Below are 15,125 nucleotides of genomic sequence, written 5' to 3'. Positions count from 1 at the left end.
GCTTTCAAGCAAGAGCATGTGAGCAACCAGGGCCTGGTACTCTGCTTCTGCAGGGCGTGGGTTGTGGCAGGGGGATGGAGGAAATGACTCTCATGCTCCAGCACCTGCCTCAGGGACTACCTGGGCACAGACAAGTGTGCAGCTAGAGGGACCCCTTTAAAACATAAATCAGGGAATGGAAGTGTAGCTCAGTGGTAGAGGCCTTGCTTAGCATACCCCAGAGGCCCTGGATTCATCCCCAGCAGTGCAGAACAAAAATCAAGACCCAAACACCCCAAATCAGATCAATTCCCTTCTCTGGCTGAAATCTTTCTACAGGTTCCATCTGTATTTCCTCCCTGGTCTCAGCTGCAGAGCCCTGCTCACTCATCTTGCCTCTTCAAATTCCAGGCACATTCCCACCACACTCCCACCTTTGCACTGGCTGGAGTTGTTCTCATTTAGACATTTGTGCTGAACACTCCCATCTTCAACTGCTTTGTCCTCTGCAAGATCTCCTTTGTCCACCCTCTGTGAAATAACAAATGACCACACTCCTTCTCCCCTCACCCCATGGTGATTTTTCCCCCTTAGATTTAATGACTTTCTGTCATTCCATACAATTTGGTTATTTCTTATGTCCTCTGGTGACTCTATTCCCTTCCCCTCCCCTGTGGCAGGTCTGCAAGGCCAAGAGTTTTGTCTGCGTTTTGCTGTGGTATCCTCAGCCCTGGTGCAGCGCCTAAACCAGGCAGGTGCTTGGCAAGGATTTGTGGAGGACTGATCACCGACCTTCGAAGCGGGTCTTTCTATGACCCCATTTTACAGATGAAGGAACTGAGGTTGTGAGAGGGAAGCCACTTGACCAGGGTCACGTGGCCAGAAGAAGTGTCAGAGCCAGAGCCAGGATTCATTTAAAAATGTTCCTTTATTCAGGAGTTATTTATTGAGCACCTACTGTGTGGCAGATGCTCTTCTAGGATACAGCAGTGGCTGGGGAGGGAAGACCCAGGCTCTGGAGCCCACACGTGGACCCAGTGAAAACCTCTGTGTTGTGCGCGGGGGGAAACTGAGGCCAGGCGCTGGGGGAGGGCTCAGGCTCACCGCCAGGTGACGGCTGACGTCAGGGTGGGAGGTGCGCTCGGGTAGGTGCTGTCGCGGTAGCAGGATGAGCTGGAAAGCGGGCGGCTGCTTTCCGAAGCCACTGTCCCGGGCTGCAGGTCCAGGGCCGCAGCGGGCAGAGGCGAGGTCGGGGAGAAGCGCTGCAGCAGCCAGGGCAGGTCGAGCAAGGGCTCGGCGGGGCCAGAGCCCCTCCAGGGCGTGCGCGCCCTGCGGGCGTAGGCGGTGCAGAGATCAGAGAGCGAGAGGGAGCGAGATGCGAGCGGGAAGGAGCGAGATCCGAAAGAAGGAGGCGGGAGAGACGGTCGGAAAGGGATTCGGAGATCAGAGCCCGGGAGAGACGGGTACAGACAGGGCCGGTCTAGACGAGGGGAAGCCTGATCACTAGAGGGGGGCGCGGAGCAGAGGTGACCTCTGAGCTGCTGTCTGAGCCGCGCAGGGGTTAAGATTGTCTTAGTCCAGCGAAGGCCGGCAACGTGAGAGGCTGATGCAGGAGGATCACAAGTTCAAGGCCGGTCTCCACAACTTAGAGAGGCCCTAAGGGAGACTCTGTCTCAAAAGAAAAATAAAAAAGGGCTGGGGATGTAGCTCCATGGTAAATCGTGCACGTGCGCGCGCGCGCGCGCACACACACACACACACACACACACACACACACACACGGAAAGGAAAAGAAAAGAAAGACAACAGGGATGGTCTCTGGAGGCTTGGAGGATCAAGAGTGTGGTGCGAGCATTCAGCCAGGGCTTCTGTGGCAGAAGGGCAAGTGAGCAGGTGTGTGAGGCAGAAGAAATTGGGGGAACACACTCATTTATCATTCAATAACCAGCCCTGTAATAACGGCATCTATCTGTTTAGAAGGCGGCGCCCTGGTGACCTCATCACCTCTTAAAGGACCCCCTTAATACCATCACAACCCTATTCAATCTCAGCATGAATTTGGGAGGGGGCATTCGAACCAAAGACCTTGAGTTCAGCTAAATCTTCCCGGATTTACTCTCTAAACAGGTTCTTTCCTTCCTTCCTTCCTTCCTTTGGTACTAGGGATTGAACCCAGGGGTGCTGAACCACTGAGCCACATCCACAGCCTCTTTTTATATTTTATTTAGAGACAGGGTCTAGGGCCTCACTAAGTTGCTGAGGCTGTCTTTGAACTCTCAATCCTCTTGCCTCAGCCTCCTGAGCCACTGGGGTGACAGGAGTGTGTGCTCTTGCCTGTGTCCAGCCTTCCTTCCTTCCTTCCTTCCTTCCTCCTTCCTTCCTTCCTTCCTTCCTTCCTTCCTTCCTTCCTTCCTTCCTTCCTTCCCTCCTTCCCTCCTTCCTTCCTTCCTTCCTCCCTCCCTCCCTCCTTCCCTTCCCTTCCCTTTCCTTTCCTTCTCTCCTTCCTTCCTTCCCTGCCTTATTGTTGCTACATTTCCAGCCTCTAGACTTCCCACCTTTTAAGACTGAGCTGAACAAACTTTTTTCTTTAAAGCATACCCAGCCTCAGGTATTTTATTGTAGAACACAGACTGTGACCCTAGGCTCACCTATCTTTGTAAGCCATATGTGTAGGCTCCTGTTTGTGCTTGCCTTTACTTAGACGAATTCCTGAGGGAGACACATGCAACCATAAAGTGTGTTTACTTCTAGGTCTCAGGACTTACAATCTGGAGAACGGAATCAAGGAGAGAGAGTTTACTTTCATTGTGTACTCTTGTTCTGCTTGATTTTCAAATCAAGTGTTTGCATTACACATACAATTAAAAACTGGTTTAAACAAAAATATTTGCTGGTGTTTACAGCTTCTGATTTTTTGATAATTATAACAAAAGTGATCATTGAAAAAGCATTGAGTGTTCTGGATTAAACGTGCCTTGATTTAGAACTTGGGGGATTCATTTTTCTTTTTTGTTTGTTTGTTTGTTTTGCAAATCAAACATTTTTTTTTTTAAAGTAAGTTTTGGGTGTTTTTCATGGTCTAACAGAATTTATAGTTCCTGAGTGAACTATGTGCTCTCAGGATCCAGTGTGGCTAGGGCAGATTTGCATTTCTTTTTCCCTTTTCTCATCTGAGCCTGGTTGTAGCATCTGTCTTCCAAACCAGTGATCAGAAAGGCAGTAACTAGTTTATGCAAACAAAAGAGGAACAGAGAGGGCAGGCATCCTCCCTGGAGTCACATAGCATGAACACTGACCTGCAGAGAAGGACAGAAAGGCAGGGCTCCTCCTAAAAGCTCCACTGGCATCCAGGAACCTCTCAGGCTGGAAGCAGGATGTGTCTTGGATAGAGTGGAGCAGTGGGAATACCAGGGTGCCCGGTGGGAGGAGATGGCACAGATAGTCATCCACCCAGGACAACACCTGGAGGGGGCTCCAGCCACCTGAGCCAAAGCTTCCCAGGTCTAGTCTGCCTGGGAACAGCAATAGGGGCAGAATGTGCACTCTGGGGTCCACGGACCTGGACTGAGTCCCAGCTCAGTTACTACCCAGCTGGGTGACCCCAGGCGCGTGACTTCTCTCTGAGTCTCAATCTCTCTCCTTGTTAAACAGGCATAAGACCTGTGTTGACTCAGTCCGAGGAGTCAGTGAGATCCAGATGCCCTCCACTGAGAATGGGGATAAATCCTACGCTAAACGGAAAACACCTTTTCGGCCCAGGACGCCACCATGTCTGTTGTTCCCCTTGAGACCGTGTGGCTGATGGGGAGCCATGGCTCACTGCCACTGCCCGGCATCTCCAGACAGTGTCACCCAGCCTGGGAAAGCTCAAAACTCGACGTTCCTCGTATGGCATGCACTGCGTATGTGTTTCGTTACTGCAGCACCATGAGGTTGAAGGATCATAAGTTGCATGACATTTGTAGTGAGAAAACACTGGGTGCCCAATAAAGACTCAACGAGTGGTTATTATGATTGCTTTGTTATTAATTGCTATTATCATGACTCAGGGCTACACTTAAGTAAAAATAATACGTGAAAACAGAGTTTGTGCCCTGCACCAGCGGGACTGAAGTCCCAGGAGGGATTTTTGTTGATGTCATGCATTGGCCATGAGCCTTGTGCCCAGAGATACAGGTGCCTCCTGGGGACTGTGGCCGCCCTGCTATTGCTTATGCCTCTTGTGACCATGGAAGCAGCTGGAGCAGCCCGTGGAGAGGGCATTCACATATTCCAGATTCTCCTTAGCTGTTCTCACTGTTTTTGCAATGTCACCAGTTTCCTGGTCCCGCTGCCAAAGGGCACCTTTTGTTGTGGGGTCAGGCAAATAAGCAGTCAGCCGATGCTAAGGACATCTGGGGACACGGAAGGGCTGAGGACCAAGGCAAAGCACGCCCTTGGCGTGTCTCTCTTCCCAGGAACCTTTCACACGCACATGCTCACTCTCACATTCAGGAGATTTCGCAGGTTCTTGGAGCATGATTGACATGTCCTTTACCACACAAGCCTGGAGATGACCTCTGAGAGAACCTTAAAAATAGATCTAGGGGCTGGGGATGTAGCTCAGTGGGTAGAGTGCCTGCCTCACGAGCACAAGGCCCTGGGTTCAATCCCCAGCACCACAAAAAGATCCAGGCTCTGCAAACACTTAAGATTTTTTTTTCTGATTAACAGTGTAAGTGTGTGTGTGGTGTGTGTGGTGTGTGTGTGTGTGTGTGTGTGTGTGTGTGTGTGTGTGTATACCCAGACATCTGTGCAGCTACAACGATAATAAAGGCCTGGAGGTATACTTAACAGAATGGAAAGCAGGCTGTTAGAGACTTGTACACACAGGTTCATGGCCACATTATATGCACAAGAGCTAAAAGGCAGCAGCCCAGGTGCCTACCCACAGAAGAAGGGATGAGCAGAATGAGCTGTAGAACCAGGTGCCGTGGTGCACACCTGTGATCCCAGGGCTTGGGAGGCCCAGGCAGGAGAATTGCGAGTTCAAAGCCAGCCTCAGCAACTTGGTGAGGCCCTGAGCAACTCTGCGAGACCCTGTCTCTAAATGAAAAAGAAACAGGGCTTGGGCTGTGGCTCAGTGGTTAATGTCCCAGGGTTCAACCCCTGGTACCCCCCCGCCAAAAAAAAAAAAGTGCTGTATCCGTACACTTGCTACGACACGGATGAACGTCAGGATATTGCTAAATGAAACACACTAGTCACAAAAGGACAAATGCTATAAGATTCTGCTTACATGGGGCACCTAGAGTCGTCAAAATCATAAAGACAAAATGTTGATGGTGGGCTCCAGGGACTGAGGGAGGGGGATGGGGAACTGGTGTTCTTGGGGACAGTTTCAGTTTTGCAGGATGAGAAGAGTGTGGGCCGTGGAGGTGGTCAGGCTGCACATCGGGTGTGCTCTTTGTTTTTGGTACTGGGGTGTTATGGTTTGGATGTGAGGTGTCCCCCCAAAGTTCACATGTGAGACAATGCAGGAAGGTTCAGAGGAGAAATGATTGGGTGGTAAGAGTCTTAACCCAATCAGCAAATCAATCCCTGATGGGATTAATTGAAGTGGTCAGTGTGACTGGAGGAGATTGGAATTCTGGTTTGGCTTTGGGGTATGAGTTTTGTATCTGTAGAATGGAGACTCTCTGTCTCTCTCTGCTTCCCAATGATGCGAGCTGCTTCCCGCTGCCATGCTCTTCCGCCATGACGTTCTGCCTCACCTTGAGCCCGGAGGAATGGAGCCGGCCTTCTATGGACTAAGACCTCTGAAACCATGAGCCCTCAAATAAACATTTCCTCTTCTATAATTGTGCTGGTTAGATCATTTAGTCCCAGCAGTGAAACAGCTGACTAAAACATGGGATTCCACCCAGGGGTGCTTAACTACTGAGCCACATCCCCAGCCTTTTTATGTTTTATTTTGAGACAGGGTCCCACTAAGTTGCTGAGGCTGGCCCCTGACTTGGGATCCTCCTGCCTCAGCCTCCTGTGTTGCTGGGATTACAGTTGTGTGCCACTGCTCCTGGCAAAATGATAAGTTTTATATAATGTGTATTTTACTATAATTAAAAAGAAACAAGAAAATTGGCTGCGGGTGTGGAGCTGGAGGTGATGGCACATGCCTGTAGTCCCACTGACCTGGGAGGCTAACGCAGCAGGATCACAAGCTTGAGGTCAGCCTGGCCAACTTACTGAATTTCTGTCTCAAAATAAAAAATAAAAAGGGCTGGGGACGCAGCTCAGCGGGAAAGCACCCTGGGCTCAACCCTCAGTGAGCAGAAACGATTTAGGTAAGAGGAATACCTGATGGGTCCTTGCAGATGCCCTGATCCTCCTCTAGCCACGCCTATGAATTTTGGGGCGGAGCCTGTGGACTAGGGTTTGGTCCATTCCGGACAACCATGACCCAACTCTGAACGTTCCTTTCATACCTGGGACGGCAGAATTTCTAGCCCAATGGCCTCAAGTCCACGTTCAGTGTCCCAAGGGAAGCTGTGTCCCTCGTGTGCCCACAGCTGTACCTGCGCTGTGGCGGGGGATGCAGCTTCGGTGGGCGAGGGTGTTCCCTGGTGTGGGAGACTCCTCCTGGCGTAGGTAGCATGGAGCTGGAGCGGAAGGAAAAGCAGGTGCCTTCTGGGGGGGGGGGGGGCATGCTTCATTTGATGGTGAGACTTGACCTCAGGCTGCCAAACACATGCTTAGAGACAGGTGGGTGGGCCTCTGGGGGAGTCCTTCCCTGTGCTGAGTGGCCAGCCAGACCTCTTCCCCACCGCATGGCCAAGTCGTTCACTCCCAGCTCCGGGGAACGTCTGCAGCTAACAGCTCAGTGCCGATTCCTGTCTGAGAGCTGCTTTGGGAGCTACCTGGCCCAGGTGAGCGCTGCTCCGGGAAGGCTGCGTCCAGGCGCTGGTCACACTGGGGGATAAAGCGAAGCCTTGCTTGGGGAAGCTCTGTGGAGCATTGCAGCCCCGAGCTCCTGTGGACCAACCGCGTCCTCTGTTCAGCTGGATCACAGTCCCTCTGCCCAACCTGGCTGTCCTTCCTGTCTCACACTGCGTGTTCCCTAGGGCCCTCCGGGTGACTCTTTGAGATTGGAGCCATGTAGTGCTGTTGAGCAGAGGGACGTGGTCTAACAGGTTTTATTTTTTATTTATTATTTTTGGGTGGCACTGGGGATTGAACCCAGGGGCACTTGACCATTGAGCCACATCCCCAGCCCGTTTTATCTCTTATTTTAAGACAGGATCTCACTAAATTGCTGAGATTGGCCTTGAACTTGTGATCTTCCTGTCTCAGCCTCCCGAGCCACTGGGATTATAGGCCTGGCTCCCTAATGGGTTTTTATAAGACCACTCTGACTTTGGTGTTGGGAACAGACATCTTGTAGTAGTCATAATAAAAAAACCTAGAATTTTTAGCATTTACTATGGATCCCAATTCAATGAATCCCTGTAATCACCTAGTGTAGGTAGTATCTTAATGCACATTGTATAGAAAAGGAGACTGAAGCTCTGAGAGGTTGAGTCACTTGCTCAGGGTCATACAATTTATAAGTGGAAGTGCTGGGATTCTGGATGATCTAAGGCCCTGGTTCTATCTACAATCTCAGTCTTATTTGGGTTGAGGGAGATGGGGGGATGGTCAGGTTCTGGAAGGACCCGAGAACCTAATACTGAGAGGCCCAGTCTTGCAGCTCCATGTATGAGGCCTGACCCTCCATATGAACCCAAGGGACCCGCACTCTGCACCTTGGGGATGTGATAACCCTGGAACTCAGTGTCTTGGGTGACAGTGTGGGGCACCCCCAGAGGCAAGATGTCTGCAAACCTCTGGATCTCAAGAAGGACCACAGCTGTGTATGACATCTGGGCCCTGTCCCCAAGGCAGGGCTGTCTCTCTGGTCCCACTACTTGGTTAATCTCTTGCTGTATGAGTTATGCTCCATCCGAAAAGAGGTGGGAAACAAGAGTCCTGACCACGGGAAGGGTTATGGCCCTGGGCACCTGCCCGCCTACCCACCTCCCCTTCCCAGACTTCAAACTCGGATGTGTTAAATAATCTCTCTCTAGCTTCTAAAATGGGTGTTCCCACCAGGCATGGTGGCCCACACCTGTAATCCCAGCAGCTCAGGAGGCTGAGGCAGAAGGATTGCGAGTTCAAGGCCAACCTCAGCAACTTATTAAGGCCCTGAGCAATTTAGCATGGCCCTGCTGCAAAATAAAATATAAAACAGGCTGAGGATGTGGCTTAGTGGTTAAGTGCCCCTGGGTTCAATCCCCAGTGCTCCCCCCCCAAAAAAAATGTTATTCCTCCAGCTCCCAACCCAACCTCCCCGCAATACATTACAAGTCCTTGGTCCTTGTACCCAGTTTGACTTCAGGCTGGGGAGGGAGAGGGCTGGTCCTGTAACCTGTGGGAACTTCAAGTGGATCAGGAGCCCATATCTGAGTGTGGTGCTGGTTGTCTCCATCCCAGCAAAGAAGAGGTCCAGAGCAGAATTTAGCAAATTCTCTTGTGAGGGTCTCTCTGCTCCTACACAAAAGCACAGAATATCAGAGTCATAGAAGAATCAGAAGAAACCATCCAGCCCAGGAATGGCAAATATGTGGCATGTGAATGTTCACTTCCAGATTCTTGCCCATAGCAGGCATTACCGATCAATTCCACCACTCTCTATTTTCTGTACCAGGGGCACTTAACCCCACTGAGCCTCATCCCCAGCCCTTTCTGTATTTTATTTTGAGACAGGGTCTCGCTGAGTGGCTCAGGGCCTTGCTAAGTTGCCGAGGCTGGCTTTGAACTTGCGATCCTCCTGCCTCAGCCTCCTGAGCCGCTAGGTTCACAGGTGTGCACCACCGTGCCCGGCTGCAGCACTCTTTCACATTAAGCCTCAGAAACCTCCTCAGGTCCCTGTTGTCAAATGAACAAAGATGACACATGAGCTGAACCTGGTTATAGTTGCAAATCTAGACCAAAGCTCCACTATCGGCACGTGGATTTCACTGACGGAAAGCTCGAGATTTGGAGAAAATCCCACCTGGTTACACAGGAACCTGAAAGGCACAGGGCTGGGGGGACCTGTCCCATCTGAGGGTGCTCCAAGAACCTCAGGTCCCAAAGATCCAGGAAGGAGCGCGTCTCACTGCAAGCCTAGCTGCTGCATGCGACCGAGGAAGGTGTCGGTGAAGTCCTGAGGCTGAGCTGCCTCCAGAGAAGCCTCGGGCTCCCTCACCACCTGGGCCTCGAACGCCCTCTGCTTCTCGAAGACCTCAAAGAGCCAGTTGTGTGGCCTGGGAAGGTGCCTCAGGAGAGTGGGGAGGAGACCAGTGCCTAGGAGAAGGAGGCCCTGGGGAGGAAGTGTCTTAGCACCTGCTGTTCCCTCTGCCTTAAACACTGTTCCACATCCTTCCTCTCCCTGGGCTCTGCTTGCTCCTGTTCACTTCTGAGGTCTTCACTGGGATAGAATGTCCTCTCTGTCCTTCAGAGTCCCCCCTGACCTCTGGACCCTGCCAGGCAGTGCCTCTGAGCTGCCACAGAGCCTGCCCCTCCCCGTCCCGTCGCCCACCCTCTCTCTGTGCCTCCCACCCTGGCACTGTCCATCCTCAGCAGCCATTGTCTGTGACAGGTTTACCAGCCCCCCTTGAGTGAGAGCTTCACGAGGGAGGTCCCCGGTCTGTCTTGGTCACCTCGGTGTCCTCGGCAGCCCCTGCAGGCTGGCATGGAGCTGTGAGTTCGATGGATGCTGGCGGGATGGCTGTTGAGTCCTTCACGGCCTTGCCTACTCTGGGTCACCGTGGCTGGCGACGGGTCTGCGTGCCTCACCGGCCTGCCAGCCTCAGGAGGACAGGGGTGGGGCTGCACCCAGCAGGATCTCACAGTTCAGTGGGACCTGGGAGGGGCCCGAGGCCTGGGGTGGGGGGACTGGAGAGGGGATTTAGGCACCCGAACCCCAAACCTGTCCATCTGCTTCAGGGTTTCAGCCAGCAACCCCGGGAAGGTCCTGAAGTTCTCATCCTGGTACCGGAAACTTCGGCCCAACAGGACAGAGCAGATGATATTGGCGATGGAGCGGCCAGTGGGGAAGGTGGGGCCAAAGGTGTTCCTGTATGGGAGGCCAGCACACGCCTGACCACGTCACTCCCCTGCTCTAAAGCATTCTAGGCTCCCATGTGCCCTCAAGACAGACATCAAGCTCTTAATGTGGACAAAGAGGCTTCCCAAGTCCCCTCACTCTTGACTCGCCTCTTGCCTGTATGGCTACAGAAAAATTGAACTTTTCATGGTTTCTCCAGAGCACTGAGCTTTTTCTCTGGATCTTTGCCCATGTTAACTCTCCCTTTCTTTTTTCTCCACAAACTAGAGTCCATTCATCCGGGAGCGTAAGCGCAGACGGCTCCTCCAGCAAGCCTTCTGTGCTGTGGTGGGGGAAGCACAGGGCTCTTGGGGACTCAGTGGTGGCTCCCAGCCAGCTTTGTACGGAGGTGGAGAAGTGTTGGTCAGTGGAGACTTCCTGGAGGAGTACGTCTGAGCTGAGACCTGAATGGTAGCAGGATTTGTAGCGAGACAGGCTAAGGAGGGGGCAAGCACATTCTGGGTGTTTGGTTCAAGTAGAGGTCCCGAGGACCCAAATCTGGGACGTTGTGCAGGTTGTGCACTGACCAAAGGTGCAGCATCCAAGGGGCACCATTTCCACTGCAGATCCCTGAATTTACATATCTATGATGACAGCTCAGATGTCCTGAGAAAGGGGTACCTTTTCTAATTCACAGAGGGGTACCCTATGGCCTCAGCAGTTGCTCTTCCCTCAGAAGCTCCCAAAGACTTTAAATATAATATGTAATATTTACTATTTACATATGATAGACTAAGGAAAAGGAATGGATGCCAACGCCAGTACTCTTTAAGGACAGGAACCACCAGGGCACTTTCAAGAGCTTCTGGGGGCTTGGAAACTACCAGTTGGAAAATGCCCACTAACTGCCCTTGAAAGTGCGCAGGAACCGAAGGATCAGAGCGGGGAGGACTGGTCAAGGTCGGGTTGAGAGGAGCCGGGCTGGGGGTCGTCCAGCTTGATTCACTCCCACGCTCCTCCACCTGCAGGAGCTCACGCGCGCATGCGCCTCCGCACAGCCCGCCCCTCCCCGACCCAGGGCTCTCCGGGCGAGTGGTCTCCAGCTCCTGCTGCAGGCCGCCCACCTCCTCCTGGATCCGCTCTTCCAGGATCCGCTTCCCCAGACCCAGGTCGCGAAGAGTGGTCAGGGCAAACCGCCGCTCGCCCTGACCGAAAGCGATGCCTGCCTGCAGGGAGCGTGTACAATATTTTCACAGCGAGGGAGAGGGGAGGCACAGAAAGGCCAGGTAACCTGCCTGCTGTGGCACAGCGGGAATGGACCACACCTCCGGCTCCAGCATGGGGTCACTTACACATGGCGCGGATGCGTCACCGAGAGAACCAACTCAGAGCTCGGCGCCCTCCACCCGGGCCTCACTGTAGCCTCGGCTGGTCTCGGAAATGGTCACGTCTGCGCACCCGCTAACCGAGGGCATCCGCCTGCTCCACCAGAGCCTCACGCTCCGCCTCGGAGGGAGCAGCACAGCACCTCCACGGGGGTCGGGCCCAGGCGCACCGTGAACACCGGCACGTACTGGTGCTTCAGCTTCAGGGGCGGGACAGTGACCTGGAGGCCGGAGGGGCTGCCCAGGGCCTGTCCACTGTGCGTCTGCAGGGGTCATCTCCTGCAGCCTTGGTCTTTGTGACTGCTTCTGGGGGTCTCCATCTCACTGTTTCTTTTGGTTCCTGGGTAGCGCTTGTCTCTGATTCTGAGCGGCGCCCTCTATCTTTCTCCACGCTGCCCGGATGTCTCTAGGATCTGCTCTGGGATCGCCTGCTTCCTGCCTGCGCTGGGGGCCGGCTCTGTTGGCCACCTCTCTTGGTTTCTCCCATCTCACAATGCCTCTCTAGGTCCCCCATGCCTCCTCTGGTCTCTGGGTCTGAGTGTCTCAGTCTCTCTGTGGCTGCGGGCTCAGTCTGGCTCCTGAGCACCGCAGGCCTGTTTGTCCAGTCTCTGCATCCCCTGTCTCCGTCTCTCTGTGCGTCCCAGGGTCTCTTTCCTTCTCTCTCTCTGTCGCCTTTTCTGTTTGCTTGCCTTCTTATCTCTGAGTTCCTCTAAGTTTCTGCCCAGGGGTGTTTCTGATTAGAAAACCCTTCTCTCTCTCTCTGCCTTCTCATGCCCCTGTGCCCTGTCCCCACAGTGACCTGTGCCCTGGCTCTGAGCTGCCCTTCCTGGCTTCAGAACCCGGAGGAAGGGTGTTCCCCTCAGCTGCAGGAGGTTGCCCAGCCCTGGGAGGGAGGGTGGGCCTGGGGGCAGGCCAGTGCCTGTGTCCCTATCCCTGCTCCAGAGGGCGAGGCCCCCCAGCAGGAGGAGGAGGGGGGAGGAGAGGAAAGCCACTGGAAGGGCCATGGGTCACTGAGAGCAGGGACCAGGGCAGGACAAGCAGGTCCAGGAAGTAATCCCTGCAAGCTCTTGCAAGCCCGAGGTGCAGGCAGGGAGCGGTGGGTGAGGTCTGGGATCCCTCCTGCCCTCAGCTGCGTGGCTCCCAAGTTCTTCCTCAGCCTGTCTCCAGCAGCTCCTTAGCCATCTCCAGTCCCTTCCACTGGTCTCTGGCTCCCCCAGCCTGTCTGTAGCCCCCCAGACCCATTTCGGCCTCCTGTGTGCCCCCGTCTCCATGAGTCTCTCCTCCTGTCCTTTATCCTTGGGCTTCTGGCTCCTCTTGCCATCTTCTCACCTGCCTCTGTATCTTGGGAGAGAAGAGGGAACCACAAGGGAGGCTGGGCTCTGAGTCCCTGGCCTCAGGGACCACAGTCCCCATCTGCGTGCCTCCTACTCTGACAGTAACACTCGCTGCACCCAAGGCTGGCGGTGGAACTGCCTGGCACTTAGCATTTGTGGACCTCACAGATCAAAACAGATGCTGGCAGAAGAACACCTGGAAGGCCAGGGCAGCGCATCACCTTGACACTGCGAATCGCTGTGTCTGTCTGTTTCCCTGGCCTCTGTCCATCCCGCTGGGATGCTCTCTCTGTGCGGGCCCGAGGGTCCGCTGCTAGTCCTCGGTGCCCTCCCTGTCTCACCCTCATCTTGCTTGGAGGGTTCCACCTCTTTCTTTTGGGCACATCAAACCTCTCTTTCTTGGTCTGTCTGTCCCTCTGCCACCCTCAGCCTCTGACTCTGAGTCTGTGTGTCTTTCCCTGTGGCAATTACGCATCCACTGAGCACTGGCAAGGTGCCAAGCCTAGCCAGTGTAGTCTCCCCGTGGTCCAGACGAGGACACGTGCCATGAAGGCCCAGCAGCCATTTGCCCAAGTGTCGTTGCACAACCAAAGAACAAGAAGCTGTGGTGGGGACTCAGGCCCATCTGACTCCAAAAATTAGCACTTTATTCTGACTCATAAGCTCTTCTCAGACTGTGCCCCTCAGAGCCCTAGACCGGTGAGGGAGGGAAGAGGGCACCAATGGAGAAAAAGGTTGAGAAGCTCAGTAGGCTGGGGAGTGGCTGTCAGACCCTGCCCCCTTGGTGAGTCATTTATAATGCACACATTGGCACTCTAAAGGCACTGAGTAGTCCCGCAAGTAAGAAACCTGTTAACCTTCATTAGCCCTGTCTCTCCCTTGCTTATTTATCCATAAACCCTTTATCCAGAACTTATTTTTTCTTCTTTCTTTCTTTCTTTCTTTCTTTCTTTCTTTCTTTCTTTCTTTCTTTCTTTCTTTCTTTCTTTCTTTCTTTCTTTTCTTTCTTTCTTTCTTTTCCTTCCTTCTTTCTTTCTCTTTCTTTCTTTCCTTTCTCCTCCTCCCTCCCTCCTCCCCCCCTCCCCCCTCCTCCCCCCTCTTCCCCCCCCCTCCTCCTCCTCCTCTTCTTCTTCTTCTTCTTCTTCTTCCTCTCTCTCTCTTTCATAAAGGGTTAAAATTGAATGTAGGGGGTGGTTTACCAGGAATGATATCCCTAGTCCTTTCTATTTTATTTTGAGATGGGGCTGAGGCTGGCCTCGAACTTACAATCCTCCTGCCTTAGCCTCCCGAGTTGCTGGTATTACAGGGGTGCACCACCATGCCCGGCTCTCTTTCTCTTTTTCTATCTGCTTCTCACTGTCTGCTATCTCCATGTCTCCATATCTCTCTGAGAGGGGCAGCAAGGCAAAGTGGTTAAAATAACAGGTACTCAAACTAGTCTGTCTGGGTTTGACACCTATTCTATAGCTGCCCTTGTGAGCTTGGGCAAGGTCTTATACTCTGTGCTTCAGTCCCTCCTTCTATACACAGGGGAGGACACAATACCTTCCTTGAAGGGTGAAGACTCAATGAATTCCTTTATGGAAAGCACTTCACTGCTTCCTGGGCCTGGAATGAGGACCCAGGCTCAATGCCACAAGACCCAGCCCAGCAGGAGCAAAGTCCTGAGGTCAGAAAAGTCCACGGTGGCACCTCTCCCAGGTCAGGAGCAAACAGAGTGCACTTTGCGGCCTGTCCTCCTGGACAGGGGTGGCTGGGGCGAGGCAGGGTCTGGAAGCTTGGACTTTCAGACTCACATAAAGCACTTCACCTCAGCCTCATGCACATGGGTGAGTCAGACATCCCCATTCCCTAGATCAGGATCTTTGGGGGTGGCAAGTGGTTAGTTTGGTTTTGTGGGTAATGTGTCCGCTCCCTATTTTAAAAGAGAGAAAGAAAGAGACAGAGGCAGGCAGATGTGGTCACCTTCATTCACATGTGGATCAGGACCTGACCCCTGTCTGGGACAGGGAAGGTGCAGACGCACAGTGATGGAGACCGTCCACCACAGTGGACCCGACTCTGTGCTTCTGGAGCTCAGAGAGCAGGACGGAGGGAAGGAGGGAAGGAGAATGGTGGGGGCGGGGAAGGCACCTAATGAGAAAGGCACAGAAATGGGAGAGACATGTCCAGCTAAGTCAGAGAGGCACAGGAGACAGGCCTCTCAATGGCTGTGTCCTGATGTCCCCAGTCAGAGTCTCACTCCTTTCTCCACCCCTTCCACCCTGGCCTCTGGGTCTTACCTACTATCCTCTCTCTGTTCACCTCTGGGTCTATGGCTGT

The 15,125-nt window shown here is 53.3% G+C and overlaps 1 long non-coding RNA gene across 1 annotated transcript; it reads right to left on the bottom strand.

The window, feature by feature from the left end:
• Positions 1 to 771: 771 nt before the first annotated feature.
• Positions 772 to 12,227, bottom strand: LOC306648368. Its single transcript, XR_013760369.1, has 4 exons — positions 11,502 to 12,227; positions 8,423 to 8,544; positions 6,444 to 6,617; positions 772 to 1,647 (listed from the first exon to the last, which is right to left on the bottom strand). It is a non-coding gene; the product is annotated as an uncharacterized lncRNA (long non-coding RNA).
• Positions 12,228 to 15,125: the final 2,898 nt, after the last annotated feature.

This window comes from Sciurus vulgaris, assembly GCF_902686455.1.
Source record: "Sciurus vulgaris genome assembly, chromosome: 17".
NCBI lineage: Eukaryota > Metazoa > Chordata > Mammalia > Rodentia > Sciuridae > Sciurus > Sciurus vulgaris.
The sequence above is the reverse complement of the archived record's forward strand: the minus strand, read 5'-3'. Positions and strand labels throughout refer to the sequence as shown.